Source organism: Pipistrellus kuhlii, unplaced genomic scaffold (genome assembly GCF_014108245.1).
Source record: "Pipistrellus kuhlii isolate mPipKuh1 unplaced genomic scaffold, mPipKuh1.p scaffold_m20_p_7, whole genome shotgun sequence".
Lineage (NCBI taxonomy): Eukaryota > Metazoa > Chordata > Mammalia > Chiroptera > Vespertilionidae > Pipistrellus > Pipistrellus kuhlii.
The window spans coordinates 14,681,483-14,704,515 of NW_023425573.1; the positions used below are offsets into that span (position 1 = coordinate 14,681,483).

General features: G+C 39.2%; 1 non-coding gene across 1 annotated transcript; it reads left to right on the forward strand.

Annotated features, from left to right (window-relative positions):
• Window positions 1–16,776: 16,776 nt before the first annotated feature.
• Window positions 16,777–16,844, forward strand: LOC118710078. Its single transcript, XR_004985288.1, has one exon. It is a non-coding gene; the product is annotated as a U5 spliceosomal RNA (small nuclear RNA).
• Window positions 16,845–23,033: the final 6,189 nt, after the last annotated feature.

The following is a 23,033-nucleotide window of genomic DNA, read 5'->3' on the forward strand; positions in this document are numbered from 1 at the left end:
ACCCGAAGGGAACTGAAGCTCCGAGAGGATTTCCTGAGAAATGGTGTGTCTGTGGCAGGGAAATGGCAGGACCACTTGAGAGGCCACCTATTTTTTCTATTTCCTCCCACACTCCCATTTCCTGGGCCACTCTTTGGGCAAACCGGAGGATGAGGGAACCTAAGTGATGTGGATCAGTCTCCTCCTGGGGCACAGGCGAGGCCAGAGGTAGGCATGGAGGCATGCCTGGAAAATAACCATCAGCCTGAAGTCTAAAACCCAACGAATCTTCTTTCCCAGCTCAGCTTCCTTTCCAACATTCTTCATTATATGGATATTGTCCTTTCTTACTACTAAAGAGACACCAGTCAGGCTTCTCAGAGGTCATCCAGGAATTTCTGTCCGGGTCTCCTTCTATCTAGGGCTCCAGTAATGAGGATAAACTCTTGGAACTCATGGGCAATAGGGGACATGGACAGATGAATAAATCCTAGAATATATTAGACCACCAAATGCTATAGACGGTGAAGTCAAACAGTCTGAGAGGGTCTCTTACCCCTTTGTTTGCTGTGCTTTGGGATAGAGGGACTGGTGAGTGTAGATCACATAGGGTTCAAGTTACTGCACTGTTACAGGTGGTGGTGAACGTGACTGAGTAGAAGCAAGGCAATCGAAGGCGCATATGAGTCAAGCCAGCAGCCATGATGCAAGAAGTGGCACATAACATCAGGCAAGAGGGGACATTGGGAATCTTCTCCCTGGACACGAGGCAGACACAGAGAAACAGGATGCAGAGACTAGATCAGGTGGAAGTGGTCTGAACATAGAAAGTGGCACATGATATAATACACCAACTCACAACAATCTCTCCATTCCTATTTACTAACATTTATACAGCACAGCTGGCTGCTATAAACAGTACTTCTGTATTTGCTATTTCTTTCATAGATCCTACTATGTTATCTTACAAATAGGTTGCAATCCTTTACGTAGCTGGGAAATTCATATATTATGATTAAAAAATAATTCTAAGTATGTGCCCTTAATTACGGTGTTTTTATTTAAATATTTGTTGGCCAGTTTACTAATGACCATATTTGTGAATATAAAATCCATCACAGCCAAAACTGGTTTGGCTCAGTGGATAGAGCGTCAGCCTGTGGACTGAAGGGTCCCAGGTTCGATTCCAGTCAAGGGAATGTATGTTGGTTGCAGGCACTTCCCCAGTAGGGGGTGAACAGAAGGCAGTTGATTGATGTTTCTCTCTCATCCATTTTTCTGATTCTCTATCTCTCTCCCTTCTTCTCTGTAAAAAATCAATAAAATACATTAAAAAAATAAAATCCATTACAAAAGCCTAAAATGGTCTCATCTTAGAGAAGTACTTTATTGGTTACTCAGAAAATATACATATAATGACATGTTTACCTAGAAACACTGATGTCTTCTTGTGTAACTAATTTAAATCATTTTTTATCAGTGATGCTAATTCAACAAAATCTCAGATTATTTAGTAATTATATAGTTTGGTGAATTAAAATACTTGAAAAAAAAGTTTTAACTTTCACATTTATAAGTTTTATTTGAATGGCTTTTGAACATTTTGATAAAAATTTTCAGCTGTGATAGCCACAAATCTTTGAGAAGCAGCAGCTGCAAATGTGAGAGATGGAAGGAGAGTTTAAGCATATATGCCGTTTCCTCTCAGACAAAAGGGAGAGAAATCTGTCAGCTCAGCAAGGGGAGATTGCTTTGCGACTTGAACAAGCCTTTGATTTTCTTTTTTACTCATTTTTTTTTTTAATTTGGAAAACAGCTGAAAGGCTATCCTAGCAGAAACTGGAGGCAGAGAAAGTCAAGTTTGCATAGATAAACTAGAAACAGCAGCAGGATGGTTTCAGGCCCAAGGATATTCCAGAGGAGCCAGCTATGTGCACATCTGGGAAATTCTGACCCCTCATTGAGCTGTCTATCGTAGGATCCGTCATCCCCAAAAATCTCCGCAAAGGAAAGATCCTAGTCTTATATTGCATTTGACCCTGAACCCAGAAACCATTCAAGCTTAAAAAGACATTTCAACGTCCTCTGCGCAGTTTTCTTTTTCATCCAGCACTTACAGGAGTTTCAGCAGACATGGGTCTACTTCTTTGCACTCACTGGTTTCTCATTTTATTTTTTAAGTGCTTTGTTTTGAGTATGTAAAAAATAAAGACCGATTTCTAAATCCTTAGGGAGAAAATTGCTTGCAAAAGCCAATTCCATTCTACAGGACTATTATCACAGGCCCAATGGCTGAAATGCCAGGGAGCCGGCAGGGCAATAAAGGAAAGGTCAGGCGTGATACTGATTCAGTCAGAGGAAGTACTTTCCAGGCAAAAGCATTTCTCCCTTTTCTAAAAGATGAAACTGGTAGAAAGGACATTCCATTCACATGGGGTTCATTTGATTTTCCCAGAGAAATGGATTTTATGTCTGTGGCCTGGACTAGGAAGCCTGGGAAAAACCCACTGGGAGTGGCTCTTTGCATGTCACATGTTGACTGATCAGCTGACTAATAGCCACCTCTTATTCTCAGGGAGAAAAGGAAAATATAAGTGTGCCTCCCTGTGTGTGTGTGTGTGTGTGTTTGTGTGATGTGCTGAGTCATGCTTGTGAGTTTGAAGCAATCCTTGTTAGAAGATTTAAAGGGTAGTTTTAGAAAATAACGAATGGGCCCTGTTAGTGAGAGATTATGTGATTATATCTTGACTTTTTCTGATTGTTTTTGAAATATTTAATAGTTGTTGTTGTTTTTTTAACCTGCTTTGTTCCTAAATTATCAAACCGCATTTGTTGTGTGTGAAACATGGTGCTGTTAGGAACTCAGACTTTAGGTTTAAAAAAAATTCCTCCAACTTCCCTGACTCTCTTAAGGTAACTAAACACCTTCTACAGGTATTTATTAAGCAACTGCTGTGTGCTTAGTAAGATGCTCTGCTGAGACCAGAGATGAGGAAGCAAACTCCTCGTCTTCAAATTGCTGACAAGCGTGCTTTGTATAACTGCTTGGAGATTTTAGCAAGGTCCGTTGGGGAACAGTGTCAAAGGGCAGGGGCATCTTAAGATAACTCCCTCGGATGGTGACTGCGACTAGAACGTGGGGGGAGAGAAGGCAGAGAGAGGGGCAGAGTTGGAACACGAGGTCTTGTGAACATGGTAAGAGATTTGAAAGTGAAAGCTGTGGATTTGTGCAATCTGCACTCCCCCCACCTGACACCCCTTTGTCTTTGCCTCTCACAGAGCAGTGCACTTACTTACAAACCGTACGACACCTCCCAAAGGGAGACTGAAATATGAAAAGATTCCAATTAAGATGTTTATAATGGAATCTGACACCGTCACAATAATGCATTGCCTACACAGGCTTCAGGAAAACATTGTCAATTGGCTATTTCCTTGGGGGTCTGAGGATTGTCCGCAGATCAGTGATGGAGTCGGTGAAATGAATTTGCCCTGAAACATGTGCATTTGAGAGGGAGAGACAGCTGAGCGAGGCTTTATCAAAACATTCGCTGCTCCCATCACTCACTTCCTGGAGCCTGCCTCATTTATTTACATCTAATGTTGCATTTGCATATTTAACACTTGTTTCTATACAACCTCACCTACGTCAGAACTTTGTAAACCAACGTGTGACTTGTCATCGGTTGGAGTTTGGAGCGGGCAGTGCCGGATCTGGAGGCAGGCATGCGACTTCTGGAACTTGTCACTGCCCCGTGTTGGTTTGATGGCACGTTTTAAGGACCACTTCTTTGTGGGTGCCTGTTCCTCTCCACAGTGTTTACGTGCTGGTGTGTGTGTGTGTGTGTGTGTGTACACACGTGTGTTTTGCTGTTCACTGTCACTTACCCTCCAAGTGCCATTTTTGAAGTCTTTGACAGAAAGCCATGTTAAGATAATCAACAAACCATACAGGCGACTTTCAGGGTATTCCTTATAACAGCCCAGCCTGCCACCTGCCACACAGAGAGACGCCCAGGTAATGGCCTTTGTTTTCTGGTCTCATCATCCAATGCACAAAGGCCCTGGGACCGAGCTGACACTGTCTGTTGGAGAAACGTGCTTATTTCTGAGTCCTGCCTCCTCTGTTCCTGGGTGCTGTGCATGGGTGTGCAACCTCAAGATGTATGAGGCTTACTCAGCCCTATGAGGGGACCTCCTCCATATGTAACCATGCTCACATAGCACACATGCTTACACAGCACATATGTTTACATACCACATATGTTCACATAGCAGACATACTCAGCTACCACACATGCTCAGACAGCATACACACTCACCTAACACACATACTCACCTAGCACACACACTCACCTAGCACACAAGTTCAATAGCACACAAACTCAGATAACATACATGATCACCTAGCACACACACTCACACAGCACACTCAGACAGCACTCACATTCACCTCGCACACATGCTCACGTAGCACACATGCACTTGGTCTCACTGTCTGTACATAACTCAGGGGAACAATCTCATTTCAGAGGCTGGTTTTACAGTGACCGAGTAACAGTTGTCCAGGCAGGACACTTTTGAAGAAGTACGGGTCACTATGAACAATTCTGCAGGGATACATGTGTAGATCCAGGCTGTTCTGTGTGAACTGCAACATCTAGTTATTCTAGATTCTGATACAACCTTCATTCACTCCCGCACTTCTTTCTCAGTTTTGTGTTCCCTGTTCTTGGGTGTCACAAATGCTTACATTTCTGTCTTTTCTTTTTAAAAATATATTTTTATTGATTTCAGAGCAGAAGAGAGAGGGAGAGAGAGATAGAAACATTAATGATGAAAGAGAATCATTGATGGGCTGCCTCCTGCACGACCTACACTGGGGATGGAGCCTCTAACCCAGGCATATGCCCTGATCAGGAATCGAACCATGACCTCCTGGTTCATAGGTCGATGCTCAACCAGCAAGCCACGCTGGCTGGGAGCATCTCTGACTTTTCTGAAAAATGTTGCTGATTTTCCATTTTTATATCTCCGCTATGATGATATATTTCTGTATTCTTTACATTAGTAACTTTTGTCTGCATCTGTTTTCCCCCCTGTCAATATAAGCCTGCATGTGACATTTTTGAAAACAGGAGTTATGCATACTTAATATGCATGTATTGCATATATACAAAGAATTCTGATCTTGAGCAAGTTGTTGAGCCTCATTGTGACTTGGTTTATTTGTCTATAAAATTGGATGATTGTATGATTTTAAATCCACTATAATACCTCCTCAGTCCCTAGTATATTGACTTTACTTAGAGTCCTAATAATAATTAGAGTTAGTGCATTTGGAGAGTTTTGAAGTGCCCAGCATGTACAGTGCTTGTAAACATAAGAGCAGTGATAATTCTCCAGTTCCTCATTGCTTCAGGCAGAGTCCTAGACCCTGTGTTCTTCCCCATGTCTGTCTGCCCAGGGTTCTGTGATGTGAGTGATGCTCATTTGCTCAGATCCTCAGACTTGTCATTATGACAGCACTGCGCTAGAGATGCCATCTTCCCCCACACTAGATTCATTATAGCTGGGATGAGTTGCTCACTTATTTCCTTGTGGTTCAACTTCACAGAGAGCGGAGCCATCAGGAAGCCTGTGAGAAAACACCCAGCTTCCCCGCAGGGATCTGCTGTGTGCCTCTGCAGCTGGCGGGCTTGTCACCTCGCTTCTTATCTCTCCCTAAGGGACACACACACACACACACACACACACACACACACACACGGAATCGCCATGCTTGCTGAATGCCAGCAGCAGCACCTGGTACACTGTAGGCCCTCAACATATATTTGTGGGATTGAGCTGAGTTTTGGAACTTTGCTGAGTCTGTCTTAGAAACAGACCTATCACACCCTCCATGTTTTCCTTGGACTAGAGATAATGAGTTGGTATGTGCCATATAAAGATGACTTGGATGTTGCTGACAGACCTACGGGATTGTTCTGTTAGTGAAGTTGCCAGACACCATGGGATACTGGCTTTACTTTTCTCTTGTCAGAGATACAATGAATTTAAGCCCAACATTTCTGTGGTATTATTAACCATAATAAGTACTTCCCTTTCCTACCCAATGTGTATACAGTAACATTTGACATTGAATGCCATTGGGATAAAATTATTTTTATAGAATGATTGGTTTTATGTGACCTTAGAAATGTACAAGTTCCATCCGTAAAAAAATATTGAAAGGCCGTTTACTATATGGTAGACACTAAGCTAAACGCCACAGAATACAAAGGACAACACATGGGCCCAATTATAGGCATGATAAGTTTTAAAATGTGCATTAAACACCCAAGTGAAGATGGAATATTTCAAGCAGGGGTTGGATGAACAAGCCCGGAGGTTATGGGAGAGTTCTAGGATGAGACATAAATTCGGACATGTTGGCTTACAGATGACATTTAAAGCCTTGAGAACTGATGAGCTCACCCAGGGAGAGAGTCTAGACTATAAAAAACAAAAATAAAAACCTTGGCCTGAGCTCTGGGATGTGCAGTGTTAGGATGTAAAATTCTACATGGACCCAGGGAGGAGCCTTCTCACCAATGTCATGTGAGGGCTCTCGGAGGATCTAATGACAATTAAGGAGCACGAGTTATGTTGTTTATCATCTATTTAGATATGTTAGCTGAAACTTGGTAAAGCATCCAGCTACTTTGAAGCACAGTGATCCAAGATATACAATTTAGAGGAAGTCAGCATTTGAAAGATTTATGAAAAGCTTGCACGCGGTTCAGCTGGCTGAATTTTTATCAACCCCACAGGATATGCCATGTGACTAGTGGAGAACTGAAGTTTCCCATTACTGAAGCTTTGTCAGTGAAATCAGTACCATTCAAGGTATGTGGGCTCACTGGAAATATGCAAAATAAAAAATCCGACTCTTCATGAGTTGGAAAAAAGAATGCAATGAATCCAATTGTGTATACTCTTCAGAAGTGTATCCTTGGCTTAAGATTCCATCTAACCTGTGTTCAAAGACCTGTGGAGGATTCTGGCATCTGACACTTGGCCAGTTTAGCTGAGTCTTACTGCAAGAATTATTGTTGCAACTACTATGACATAATTTTCATGTAGGTCCAATTTAGAGTGCTTAAAAGGACAGATAGTTGAAACTTAAGAAGTTACTGAACATATTTTATAAAATTTTGTTTTGCTTGATAAAAAATGTGTGTATAGATGGCAGGACATTGACTTTAGTTAAATACTGGCCTTCATTATAATATACAACCTGGCAGCAAGAAGGAGGAGTGTGTGTATATGGGGAGGTGTGGGTGTGCGTATAGGATCCGGCACACACAGGTAGATGTTAGCATTTGCCTCCTTTTATTGATGAAAAAATGGAGCCCAAATGAGTGCAACTTCCTTATCATCACCTAGCCAGGAAGTGGTAGAGGTAGGGTTTAAGCTTGGACTGACTACCTCTGCACCGTGTTGTCTGCTAAAAATTAGGATTTGGGTTTTTCCTTTAAGGATTCTTGCATCAATGAAATAAAGCATTAGCTACTTTTTTTTTTTTTCTAGCAGTCAACACAGAAGATCTTTGCTTGAAACTTAATCTCTGTTGTCATTATATTTTGCTTCTGTCTAGCTCTATGTCCACTAAACTTTTAATTTTTCATTTTATTATTTTGGTTGCAATTTTTAATTCCTTAGCAATGATAGAGGGAATCAGCATATAACCAATCCTTACATCCGGCATACTTATACCTTTATTGCAATGATATGAAGAGATATTTTCTTATTTCTAAGTTTATTTTAGTGTGTGTTCCACCAGGGTAACATGGCTGGGAAGAATTTCTTCATAGTGCTAGAAAAGCCATGTTTGTGGCTAAAAGCTAAAACATCAACCATGCCTTTATTTACCCCCAAACTAGGTCTCCAAACAGGGTTAGAATAACTTATTCAATTAACCCATTTGTTTTTGTGGATTTTTAAAAAATAAAAGCAGTTCAATAATCAGTTTTATGTTTCTTTTCATATCACTTATTTATTAACAAATGATTCTTTTTTAAAAAAATATATTTTATTGATTTTTTTACAGAGAGGAAGAGAGAGGGATAGAGAGTTAGAAACATCAATGAGAGAGAATCATCGATCAGCTGCCTCTCGCACACCCCCTACTGAGGATATGACTGCAACCAAGGTACATGCCCTTGACCGGAATCAAACCCGGGACCTTTCAGTCCGCAGGCCAACGCTCTATCCACTGAGCCAAACCGGTTTCGGCTCAAATGATTCTTTTTTGAAGCCAATGCCTTACTCATCAGAAACTTCATTATTTCATTTTTGTAGATAAACAATTACCATGAGAAACAAAACCACCAAATGAAAATTACACTGAATTCATTCCAGTCCTAACAAGCACATCAGTATTTTACATCTAAGAAAAAGTTCAGACTCAGAAGATAGCTACAAAAATTTTGTCTCATGCATTTAGGTAAAAGCCCTAGACTTTTAAAATCATTTTATATGTAGAATTTTGGAAAGTCACGGCATGATTTCGGTTTCCTTTTAATTCTCATTAGGATAAGTGCTGTTAATGCTATTGCGATAGCCTATGCAATTTTGCTTTTGAGTGGGGGCCAAAAAGGGTCAAGTGATAAAGAGGCTATAAACATTGATGCAAACCCAATGTGTGATAGCTTTTAACAACTAATGGTTCAATATATATTCTATCGAGACCATTTACATTAGTGTGTGTGTGTGTGTGTGTGTGTGTGTGTGTGTTGCTTGGTGGGGAACATTTTTTGCTTAAATATAGAGTGATAATCCAGATTCTCCCGATGTCTTTGGGCCTCTTGTTTCTCTGTGGACAGTTCACAGGCAAGAGGTGCCGGATAGCCTGCTGATTTAATAAGATGGGCTGCTAACCCCTATTTCCAATCACGTACCTGAGATCATAGCTTTACAAACCACCCCTCCATTTGTCTCATCAGAGTGATTAAAAGAATTTTAGAATTCGAAGGTTTTAACTAGTTAGCTCAGAATAGTAAGTTGAGTGTATGACTAAATTATTATTTGTATTATAAAGTGGCAGTTGAGATTGGCTTATTATGAACTTACTATAATAACAAGTATGATACATGTTCCTTTCAATGAAGGTAGTTTGATTTAAGTCATAAATAAAACAAGATGGACCTAATCATGAGTGAACTATGGAAACGTGTTCCACAATTATACAGTTCCTTTCAGGGAGCAGGAACCATTGCATGGTTATTTCTAGGAATACCCTATTTTATTCAATAATTGCTTTTGGTCTAGATTGTTGTAAAATACAAATATCACACTGAATCTAAATATAGAGATTAATTGAAATCATTAAAAATGGACAAAGAACAAGTTAATAGGAATGGCAAAATACTTTTAAAACATTCTAGCTATACAGAATTGATATGACACTACTTTCTGTGGGCACAGAGAGGAGAAAGAGCAATAAGCACCTGATTAAGAAAGGGAGGTTGGCTATTAATTTCCTATCCCACCTGCCATGGATTATGCATGGGCCAGAGAGCCTACTCAGACTCTCTGTTCTAGGAAGAGGAAAATCCAAGTAATCCTGGCACAGTGGACAATGTGAGGGGTGATTGGGGCCATTGGGGCTGGCAGCCACCACTTGTACCTACTGATAGCACCAAGTGATCCCGACCGGTGCCAAGTACTGGCAGTGGGTTTGAGCGGGGCCATTGGTGGCAGCAGGTGCCAGTGCCAGGAAGGACTGTGGCACATGGGAGTAAAGAATTTTCAGTAACCACCAGAAGCTTGCCTCGATGACAGCAACCAGTGCCCACCTTGGTCTGGTGCCTCCACTCACCTGCTCCACCATCCCACCCTGGCTGATGTCTACCATGGTCTGCATGTCCCCTGGTGGTCAGTGCATTCAGAGTGACCAGTTGTTTGGTTGTTCCGCTGTTCAGTCTGTTTGCATATTAAGGTATTATATATATATTTTTTTCTTACATATAAAGTGGAGTTAATATCTTTACTTAAACTTATTGTAAGTTAGTCTATGTAAAGGGCATAAAATTGTTTTGGCATGGCATAAACACTCAATTATGTTAACTAACAATAAGTTCTAATTGCTTAGACCAGTGGTTGGCAAACTCATTAGACAACAGAGTCAAATATCAACAGGACAACGATTGAAATTTCTTTTGAGAGCCAAACTTTTTAAACTTAAACTTCTTCTAATGCCACTTCTTCAAATAGACTCACCCAGGCCGTGGTATTTTGTGGAAGAGCCACACACAAGGGGCCAAAGAGCCGCATGTGGCACGAGAGCCGCAGTTTGCCAACCACGGGCCTAGACTATGAAAAGTGCCTAGCACATGTTAGATAATTTTTTTCTATTTTAGTGAATGAATATATTATTGGAAGCTGGGCATTGTAATGCAGAGGATTTGGCTGCATCCACACCATGATTTAAAGACACTGGTAGTCTTTGCCTGTCCTAAACATCTCTCCCTTTAGTAGAGGTACTTGTTCAAATGAGAAAGACTTACTAGGATTGGGATCATTAAGTTTGGTTTCTATAATGTCTTATCATCTTAGCCAGAAGAAGTTAATTGTGATATATTCTCAGGCACCTGACCTAACAGGGCAGTTTTAATAGACTAAACAAAAGGAAAAAAAAGAGAGAAAAGAAAATATATAGACACACCACCTGGCTTGGAGGTACAGATGCCTGATGGGAAATGGTTCATGCAGGAGGAGGGGAGGTGTTGGGGACACCCTCCTGCTGTCAGAGCGGCAGCCACTGAAGGTTGTGGCATGGTATGTGGCATTGGGCATTGAAGGCGCGACCAGCACATTGTCTCATGGGGCTGGAGAGGGAACAGCTTAGGACTTAGCAGATGTGTGTCCACTACACACTCACAGCTTCCTATGTAGACAGTGAATTGTAAAATCCTTTGATCAGAACACTAATTGAAACCAAGATGGGGGGAGGGGGGTCTGCCTTTTCTTCTCAGGGGCACAAGCAACCAGTCATTGTCTTTATAAAAAATTCTCACCCAAGGACATGTGTTTATTGATTTTGAGAGAGAGAGAAAGAGAGAGAGAGAGAGAGAGAGAGAGAGAGAGAGAGAGAGAGAGAGAAAGATGTGAGAGAAACATGGATGGATTGGTTGCCTCCCACATGCACCCTGAACCCTGACTGGGGACGGAACTGCAACCTGGGTAGGTGTCCTGACCAGGAATAAAAACCGCCACCTTCAGGTGTACAAGGCAATATCCACCCAGCCAGCGCATGACCAGTACTTTTTGGGGTTCCGGAGCATTGCTCTCTGAGCAGACTCCCCAGGAGAAAGCATGAATTGTCTTTGTTTCCCTTTTCACACTTGATGGAAAATGTGAGATATTTCTATGGCTCACAGAACAAACAGACCCATGGGCATACTTTGCGATGCTATTATGTTCCTAACAGAGGAAAATGTCTTTCTCTGTGACTGTGGGCCACCGTGTAAGGACATGGGGGGAAGTATGAGCTGGGCCATGAGGGAGGGTCTTCTTCCTCATCACACCCTGGGCTCATGGTTTTCCCCTCAGCTTCCAGGTCATTCCCCTCAGCTCAGACAAGGGAAAATTAAGCACAGGAGGGACAGAAAGCACTTCTTCGTGGTTGAGTTTCTGATCTAATTTCAGTGCCTGCAGGATCCGAGCACAATGCGAGGTGTTCCGCCCCGGCCAGGCTCTTTCAGAAATGTAAACAGTTATTAGGAATAAAGCATGGAAAAGAAATGTGAAGCGTTCTTAGAAGAAATGCAGGAGCTAATGTTTACTTAGCACTTGCGTAGTGTCTGACTGGGAGATGAAGCTTCCCATGTGGCCTCACTGAATCCTCACAATGACCCTGCGGAGTGTGGCTGTCCTGGAGTGACAGAGGGAGAAACTGAGGCTCAGTGATGTGAACACAATACTGAGTTCATTTGACTCTTGCCCCCTGTCACTCAGTGTATTGTCTCAGTGACCGGCGGGGGTCTCGGCTTTAAGCTGAGATCCTGCCCACGATTTCCAAGCAGCAGCAGCAGCAGCTCCCATTCCAATGGCCCTGCTCTAGGCTCTTCACAAGGTGCACATGAGGAGGACTCTGACATAGCACCAGTCACACTTCCTCCTGGGTTTCTTAAGCATTGACTTCAGCCCGGCCGGTGTGGCTCAGTGGTTGTGTAGAACTGGGAGGTCAGAGCACATGACCGGGTTGTGGGCTTCATCCCCAGTGGGGGGTATGCAGGAGGCAGCTCATCAATGATTTTCTCTCATCACTGATGTTTCTGTCTGTCTCTCCCTCACCCTTCCTCTCTGAAATCAATAAAAAGATATTTAAAAACAAACAGACAAACAAAAAAGAATTGGCTTTACATGTCCCATATCAGAATCATGTAAGGTGCTTGTTTAAGATACAAATTCCTTATTACATATCCATTATAACACAATGAAGCTGGTGAAAAATAAAGAAAAAAATGTTTTCAGAGAAAAAAAAAAATTCTTGTGTCCCACCCAGACCTCCTAGTCAGAGATCTGGCGGTGGAGGTGGGAATGGCTTCACTGACAGGCCCTCACGTGACTTGCAGGCCCCCTGACTTCGAAAAACTACGTTCCCAGCCCCGAGCCCCAGGAGAGGTCGGAACTTCATGGGTTCTTGAAAGAAAAAAGATCAGTGTAGTCCTTGATTAATCGACCTAAGAGAATAGGAAACATCTAAAAATACTACCTTCGAATTGGAAAGGTTGATGGGTGAGAACAGTAAGTTATTAAAAACCACGCATAATTGAAGAGCTAATTTTACAGATAATTGATAATGAAATGATCTGGTAAGAGTGCGAGTACATAAGGGTGAGTTCTAAAGAAGCTGTAATTAAGAGGATTAAGGAGACCAGCTGAAAAAAATGAAAGAAATCAAGATAAATTACCACAGAGCAGGAGCAAGAAACTTACTTCCCGGAGAAAAGGCGGTTTTAGGAAAGAGTCATTAGATATTAGATTTATTTAAGAACCTGTGAGGGGACCAGAAGAATGAAGCTTTGGCCTTATAGAGCAACTTTCATAGAGGAAATCTTTCTTGGGTGGTTTACGTGTTTCTTGGACAGAGAGGACCTCCTTTTCTTTGTATAACAGTAAATATATATTTTCATGCTAGATATTATTTTAATGTTTAACTTAAAAACACTAATATCACTTCTACTATGTACACCTAAATTGTCATTTTTCATGTAAAAGCATACTTTAAATATAATATGCAACTTTAAAAATAGAGTTTACATTATTCTGAAAGAGTAAATGTTGCCTCCTATTATTCATCGAGTAATTGTTATATTCAGTATATCAAACAACGTAATTAAAATATGTAGGATAATAATCACTTACATAGTCTTATATATTGCTTCCCAGAAGTCTGAAACACCTTTATCTAATCTAAACAATAATATCTGAATTGAGAATCAATATATATGAAAAACAATGAATACATGAATATATTTCTAGATTTTGTACTTCAGTCAGTTAATCTGTTTTCATACCAGCAACTGTTGTTTGCATTCACTGATTTTAGAGTAAAATATGAATTCTGACAATTCAAGTTTTCTTCTCCACAAGCATTGTTATTCCTTTATTTCCATCGAAAATTTTGAGATAATTACAGATTCACAAGTAGTTGTAAGAGACTTCATATAGTGAAGTTTCTTGCACATTTCCCCCACTTTTCCCCAATGGTAACATTTTTCAGAATTATAGTATATCATCCCAGGATATCAACAACCCACCGGTCATATTCACTTCCCCTAGTTTTATTTACAATGATTTGAACTATTCTCGGGCATTTATGTTTCTATGTGAACTTGAAGATTATTTTGGGCAAATCTCAACCCACAACACATCCCAGGTGGGGAGGCTGATTGTATTTATTGAAATGTTTAACAGTAATGCTAGGAGAATTGAAAGGTGTGTGCTCTAAATCTTTCCATCCGGGGTCAATGACGCCAGCACCAACCTGTAGTTTGAGTATGTTGGGTTTATTGTTCTCTGCACCAAATAAGGATCAATTATAGGAGTTACCCATGTGCAGTGATTTGGGAGAGGATTCAAGGATGTAGGGCTGTGCCCTGAATGGGATACCGCCAGGAGCCAGAACAGTTCTGCCATTGAGGGTAAGAAGACCTTGTAAATCAGGTGAAAGGAATGAAGCAGGCATTTGTATTAGCCAGAATGAAATATGTTGGATTAGTTTTATGATGTGGGCAACATTCAGGCGTTGTCTGTGTGCAGGTATGATTAGGCAGTGGTCTTATTTTTTTAATATATTCATCACAGTGATGGAGCAGGCTCGGGTGGTGATGTTATTCTATGACATTTTGTATCTTCAGCAAGAGAGCATGTGTAGGCTGGGCCAGCTCTCTGGAATCCAGGGGCGCTTTTGTTTTCTCAGCAGGAACATGCTAAGATAGTTTAGTATCTTCTTGGTTACTCACTATGAAAAAAGATCTCCCCCCTCTTTGCATGTATTGGTACTTACTGCTAGAATAGAGAAAGCTATTGGTATTGCATATTTATGCTGTGTCTTTCTACCTTAGCAATGTCCTATATTAATTTTGTTTTTGAACATTTTATATTTTGGATTTATTAATCATCCAAAGGGTTAATTTTTGTCTCTACTTTTCCAGTGCTTATGCTACTATTTATTTTTTAGGAATATTTGCTTGTGTTAAAACTTTCAGGGGAGCATTTAATAATAATTGTGACAGCATTCATTCCTGTTTTTAACTGGAAATATTTTAGTGATTCTTTATTTATTATAACATGTACTATTGGGTTGTGGTATGATAGGATCTACATATGCTCTTATTAATCTTTTATTTAGTTCTTTTATTGGGAATGCCCGGTGAGTTTTGTCAAAGATCTTTTAATCATCTATTGATATGATCACTTATTTTATTAATACTGATAAACTTTTTGATAATGCATTCTCTTTCATTCTTGGCATAAACCCTTGTCATATATTTTTATTTTAATTTGTTTCTGGGTTGTACTTGCTAATACTTTATGCAGCATGTAATATATCTTACCAGAGAGCTTCAAGACTGACAGGAAAGATATTAGCAAGTCTCTAGATGCCTGGCCGGCATGACTCGGTGGTTGAATGTCCACCTGTGAATCAGGAAGTCAAGGTTCGATTCTTGGTCAGAGCACATGCCTGGATTATGGGATTATGGGCTGATTCCCAGTGGGGGCCTGCAGGAAGTGGCCGATCAATGATTCTGTCTCATCATTGATGTTTCTCTCTCTACATCTCCCTTCCTCTCTGAAATCAAGTAAAAACATTGAAAAACAAAACAAATAGTAAAGATCTTGGCCTAAATGGTCAACAATATTTGTTGAAAATGTCCAAATTTGATAGTAAGAAGATGGTGCACATGGGTACACACATAAACACACAACCAAAACAGGAAATAACATACTGCATTATGTTAACAGAGCTGTCAAAAAATAAAAGGAACTATACTTCCTGTCACTGATAATAATACAGAGAAGAATTAAATCTCATGTACTAGGAAAAGTGTTTCAGTGCTTCTTGAAAAGATAATCTGGCAATATCTATTAAAATAAAGATATGCATATGAATATGTATATGTGTATGATGTATATCTATCTACATCTATATTTATTTACACCATTGTTTAACAAACTCAGTTTCAATAATCTATCAAATAGATAAGTAAGAGAATCATTACTTAATAAGATATGTAAAAAATATATTGAGTAAAAGTAAAATTTATAAAGTAGTGGAAACAAAGAAAGTGCCTTCCAATAGGGAATGGCCTTACAAACTGTGGAGTATCTATACCATGGAATACCATGTCACCCTTAACATTAATGAACTAGTTCTTTATTGGTTAACCTGGAGAGATTTACATGATGCATTTTGGAATGAAAAAGCAAAGTGCAGAAAAGTAATAGCTATATTCTCAATTATCATAAAAGAAAAGCAGAATTATATATAGTTATATGCACACTTTATATCCTATATTTTACATATAGCTTCATAATATTCTGTGAAAAATAATGAAATGTTTTCTATAAATATTGTTATATCTTTAATGCATCCAAATAATATACTTTCTTTCCATGTAGATACAAGATTTAGATTTAAAAATATACATACAGTAGCTTTAACATATCTGTAAACTTATAGATAAGTGATCTTAAAAAGGAAAAACAGCAAAAACAAAACCTAAAGGACCCTGGCCTTTAGAATAATAATTAGATAGTAAAATTAAAGTACTCTTTATATTACTATATGATGCCTCCATTTCCCAAGATTCAAAATATGAACAAGTTCAGTACTTCAAGAGAATTAAAATTCAACATTAAAAACACGTTTAACTTTGCATGAAGCTTTCTATAAAAATGCAAAGTGTTTCCCAACATATCACCATGCACCCAGAATTGACTATCAAGGAAGTGAGCAGAAGTGATGCTGTGAAACACGCCTCCTGAAATGATTTATTACAGCGGATGACATGCTGACAATGAGAAGGGGAGAGCTGATGAGCGGCTTTTCTCCTATCCCATTTCTGTCACAGCTGGGGGTACATGGGTTCTTGTTCTCATAAAGGAGTGACTGCCACATGGTGAGCTCCTGCCACAAAGGTTAAACATGAATCGGCTTTGCTTCTTAAATATTAATAATTCGATCCCATGTAAAAGGAGTTGAGTAATGTATTGTATAATCCAATAAATCAGAGCTTTATACTCTGGTTTCTCTTCAGATCATATAAATCTTTCGCCTTTTACTGAAGATTTCCATGGAGAGGAACAGTTACAAAAAAAAGAAAGAAAAAAAGAAAAGAAAAAGAAATTGGAGCTTCTAAGAACTCAAGGTGTTTTTGGAGGGTTATTCAGATGCTGCCATCTTTGTAATGACAGGCTTGAACAAGTTCGAATTCTGTTTCAAGGGAAAGATTTATATCTGTAAGCTAGTTAGTTGTTTAAATCTACATAATCTAAAATAGCTAACTGATGCTTTCAATAAATTCCATATTTTAATGCAGTGAATATCAGTCTCTGTCTGTCTGTCTGTTTCTTTCCTTTCCTTTTTTTTTTTTTTTTTCTATCATTAAATGCTGTGTGGCATAGACTGAGGAGAAAAGTAGCATTTACTTTCTTCCTAGGTTCCTGCAGGAAAATAGCTCTATTTGCTATCATTCTTAAGCAAACTTGCAAAAACTTGAGAAATCAGGCAACACTTCAAGAGGGAGGATAGATAAGTTTTCATAATACTTATAAATATTTACCTGATATCCATAAATATCTGCCCAGTGCACATCAGCTAGTATTTTAACACTAAGTACAGTGCAGTTACAAAGATTTCTCTCAATTAGTTTCTTAAGGTATCAGTGGTATTTGCAGCCCCGGGGGATAGGAAGGAATGATAGGTACTTTTAAGAAGGACTTAAGAAAGAAAAGATATAGAGAAAAATAACAATTTTCTGATTTAATCATTTATTTCTTTAGCACATGTTTACTGAGTGCCAGGGACTGTTCTGGGCGCTGTAGATTTAGCCTCAGTCAAAGAGAAACACATCCCTGGGGCTGACTTCATGTTTGAGGTCTTCCCAGGTAAAGAATAAAAAGACAACCCTTAGAAATGATCTTGAAAGTGCTTCCGGAAAGAATATCACCCTGGGAAATAAAAACTTCCCAATAAGCCTGGCTGTGTGGCTCAATGATTGAACATTGACCCATGAACCAAGAGTTCACTGGTTCAATTCCTGGTCAGGGCACATGCCTGGGTTGCAAGCTCGATCCTCAGTGGGGGGACATATAGAGGGCAGCCAATCAATGTGTCTCTCTCATCTATCTTTTTCTCTCTTTCTCCCTTCCCCTTTCTCTAAAATCAATAAAAACATATTTTAAAAAAATTCCCAATAAAGTAACACTTATGTGTCATTTTCACCAATGCTATAAATATCTAATATCAGAAAGAAAGCATCATAGCATTGAGGAAGGCAATTGTATCTAGAGATCCATCATGTACTAGTAATACAGTCTCACAGATTACTGGAAGATACTGCTGATTTAGTAAGCATAAAAAACCTCTGGCAATGTGAATTATTTAAATACACAAAGGTGATGATTGTGTTCTTGTCTTTCTGTCTCTACAAACAAATGAACATAACATGTCCAATAGAAATAGGCTCCTACACATGTTTTCACTCTAAATAATGCATCAAAGTAGAAAGCACTTATAAAGAAACAGCCAGAGCAAACTGAGAATTTTATTTCTAAAAGACTGAGGACTGAACAGTCTTCCCAAGGTATTATATTAGAGCATTGCACCAAGGAAAGCAGGTGGGCCAACTATTATCAAAATATTAAAAATCAAGTGATGTTCTGAACTAATGTGTTGAGTTTTTGTAATGCTAAAATACTCTAGAAAGTCTACATGGCAGAAACAAATTCAATATTTATTTACCAGTATACAGGGCAAAGATAGGTTTACAGTGGTAAATACAGGAAACACAGCTTATTCTTGTATTATTGTATTATTTTTCATAGGAACAGCTGCAAATTTACTTTGCCCCACCTTATATTTTGTATTTATTTGGATTATAATAAAGTAGAGAGACAAATATCTGAATTTCTTCTCTCTCTAGGTCTCCACATGCATATTTCATTCACTGTACTAAGTATTTACTTTTTGCATTTTATCCATGTGTCTGCTGCCTGCATGAATTCTATCTATGAGAAGCTTCCATTCCAGTAATACCTGAGCATGTAAAAATAAATAGAATATAATAATAATAGAAAGTATTGCATATACCATAAGGTGAGGTATATATTAACAGTTGCCTGACCAAAGAGTGATCAAGATGGGCAAAGTATTGGGGAAATTTTATGAAGGACAGATGTCTAGATTTGAAAGTTTCCAGACTTGGATGGAGGTTAATTAAGTAAATGTAAAGCAACATTAAGGAGATTAAAGCTGGGGTGATGCTCATTGGGAGCAATGATGAGACCCGCCTCACTAGAGAGGCAGATCTTTTGTAGGAATAAGTTTTTACAGCCATCTTCCTATAGGAACCTAGGAGGGAAAGAAATGTTCCTATTAAAGCTATGGTAAATTCAGATTGTTCAGGAGACTTGCGTAACACAATAAGGATGGTGAATTTCTTTTAAGAGGCAACAAGAAGGTATTGAAGATCCTTGGGTATTATTAGGTCAAAAAACAAATCTGGCACAATATTGCAGGAGCTATTGGAAATATAAAATATTTAAGATGGGATCACACAGCACGCGCAAACACACATGTGAAGTCTAAGAAAATGTGCACTGTGAAAGAGCAATTTCCCCCCCAAGATATAAAAAGGTTGCTTGGGCTATGGAGAAGGAGAATGTTTAAGACAAAGTAAAAAGAATATCATCAGATTCCCCATCGATGGAGCCATGCCCATTTTCTTGACCCACGTCCTTTTCATAGTGGTAACAAGAGATCTTGCAGCAGGGAGGGCTCCATAGAACAAATAACCACCTGGTGCTCCCAGGCAGAGAGGGTCTGAATTCGTAGTTCCCTTCTGCTCAGCTTAGTTTGAAGTAAGGGAGTAAATTACTATATATCTCAGAAGGTCAGGGGATTAACTATGGGGACCTAGGGAATTCTGAACTGCAAAAGAAATGAGGTCATAGCAATCAGGATCCTATATAATAAAAGGCTAATATGCAAATCGGCTGAATGGCCAAATGACTAGTCACTATGATGCGTACTAACCACCAGGGGGCAGGCGCTCAATGGAAGAGCTGCCCCCTGGTGGTCAGTGCTCTCCCACAGGGGGAGCACTGCTCAGCCAGAAGCCTGGCTCACAGGATGTCCAACTGCTGGCTTAGGCCCGCTCCATGCGGGTAGCAGGCTTAAGTCATCAGTTGGACATCCTCCAAGGGCTCCTGGATTGTGAGAGGGCACAGGCCGGACTGAGTGACCTCCCCACCCCCCAAGTGCACAAATTTTGTACACCGGGCCTCTAGTATATTAATAACCAAGCACCACATGAGATGAGGTTTGAGGTTTTCCATTATAGGTGATAATTGAGGACCAGGTAAAAGTCTCTTTTCTCTGACACCTTGGCTAAATTTGTAATTTGTTTAACTTGCCTACAAATGCAACAAGCTGTGTGTGAGTGTACTTGTGATGCAAGAGGTGGGGAGATGGGAAGCCTACTTATGTACCTGTCACTGAAGAATGAGAATCTATTCAAAAATAAATATGGTTATAATAATATAACAAAGGTTAACTAATTATTATTTCCCATCCATATAATTCATTTGATTATAAGTTCTGGCACCCTTTTGGTGACTGCTGATAAGTTCTCAATAAATGTTCATTAAATGGACTTACTGATTGAGTTGGATGAGGTCTTATATTTCTGACATCACGTTAGGCTACTATACTTCCTAAAAATAGGAGAATTTTATAGAGTTTCTATACTTCATTGGGTGCATCAGTCTATTTTGCTCTAAATGGAGGGAACCACTTTACCTCTTTCCTAGAAGTGCACTCCCACTCCAGTCCAGTATTTGTTAGCATATTTCCTCTTGAAAATCTTGCTGAGTTGAAACCTACAGTTATTTGGAGGTTGTTTTTTTTTTGTTTATTTATTTTGTTTTTAAATATACAAACCTAAATAGATTTTTCTTCACATTAACATATTTTTACCTAATATTTTTTAATGACCACAGAATACATACTAATCTGTCTCCATAGCTATGTATTTGACACAAAACTTCAGAGTTAATAACAATTTTGAATATATATTTCAGTATTACATTTGGCAATATATGGTTATTTTCAGCATTCTACAACATTGAGTAGAGATGCGAAAATTGTATCTTTATCATTTTTAACAGTTGGTCTTTTTCCCAGCATAATCCATGCTAAAGGCACCTTAACTTGCACAGTGAAGTGAAAACCAATAACTTTGTGCTGAGGGCATAGTATATGGGCAATATACGTATGTGACCATCAAGTATATACATGTTTACATAAATGTGGAATATCATTTTTAAAAATATATTTTATTGATTTTTTTACAGAGAGGAAGGGAGAGGGACAGAGAGTTAGAAACATCGATGAGAGAGAATCATTGACCAGCTGCCTCTTGCAGACCTCCTACTGGGGATGTGCTCGCAACCAAGGTACATGCCCTTGACCGGAACGGAACCTGAGACCTTTCAGTCCGTAGGCCTACACACTAGCCACTGAGCCAAACCGGTTTCGGCATGAAACATCATTTTAAAATAGATTGGAACAGCCGAAGCCGGTTTGGCTCAGTGGTAGAGCGTCAGTCTGCGGACTGAAAGGTCCCAGGTTCGATTCCGGTCAAGGGCATGTACCTTGGTTGCGGGCACATCCCCCGGTGGGGGGTGTGCAAGAAGCAGCTGGTAGATGTTTCTCTCTCATCGACGTTTCTAGCTCTCTCTCTCCCTTTCTCTCTGTTAAAAATCAATAAAATATATTTAAAATAGATTGGAACATATGGAAGCAAATGCATATTTACTTTTATTCATTTTGACATTATATTATACTTAATTAAAATATAATTTATTGATGCTTTTCTGGTTCTAGAAGCAATTAGTATTTATTGCAGAAAAATTTGAAAGTGAAAACATGTATTATAAGCAAGTAACCATAATCTCATGATCCAAATTTTCCCCTCATTCCTCACTCCAGGTTCAAACTCTTTATCCAAATAAATCTGCCTCAGTAAATATGCTTCCTGTTTTGCTCTAAAATAACATCATTTTTAAAAAATTAAACAAAACCTATGTAATTATACTAATAGCACTTCCATAAATTAGAAATAAAGAAAACTAGCCCAGCTAGTGTTGCTCAGTAGTTGAGTGTCCACCTATGAACCAGAAGGTCATGGTTCGATTCCCCATCAGGAATTTTTGAATAACTCAAGGCTCAATCCTCAGTGGGGAGCATGCAGGAGGCAGCTGATCAATGAATCTCTCTCATCATTGATGTTTTATCTCTCTCTCCCTCTCCCTTCCTCTCTGAAATCAATAAAAATATTTTAAAAAATTAAAAAATTAAAAAAATGTATATAACATTATAAAACCTAAATCCTAGAAATAGAAAGAATTTTAGAAATAGAATATAATGCTGTATGTTCCTCTCTTTGGTTTAATACTTGCTTCTTATAGCACATTCAACATTGGTGAGCTTTTATAATTCATAAATACCTAGAGGTTTTTCTGACTTGTGAGGCTAGAAAAGCGTCTAGTGTAAGACACAGTAAATACGGTTGGCTGTGTCTCCTCGTTGGGTTATGTGATTGTCAGGGTCTTTTACAGGCCATGAGTTCATAGTCAATTGATTCAACTACAACTGCACGACAGATCTGCTGAGCAGGCAGCACTATTGCTGCAATAGCTCTTTTATGGAGTTCTTTATGGTTTCCTCTACTTTTGTTTACAACCCTTTCCCACGTGGTCTGTTCCTCTTTCATTTTTCATCCAGAAATCAGAAATAATGTCTCTGTTGAGATTTTCCATTGGTATGCATAAAGCACAGTGTTGCTTCAAACAAGGTCTCTCAGTTAATGCAACATTGAACTGTGGAAGTTCCCCATGAAATGAAGTGGCTTCCTTTGACTGACAGGAGTCCCCTGAGGCTCTTTGATTATCTCAATAGGATTTTGTTCAGCCTCCTGCTCCACCAGCAGTATCTTCTTCACAACTAAGTTATTCATTAACACAAGGCCACAAACCTAATCACCTTGCTCTCCAGCAAAGTTGAAAGAAGAAAATTAATGCTAATTTCTTTTAAGATACACTCTCTAGTCTTTTGGTCTTGATGTGTTTGTATAAATATATTGTTTCTATGTAAGATTTCTCTAGTAATTTATATTTTTGAATAACAAAACAAAGAGGAGACCAGGGTTGTGCTGGCCTCAGACAGATCTAACTGGTACACAGCATCACAGCATCGCCTGTGTACACGGATGCCTCTT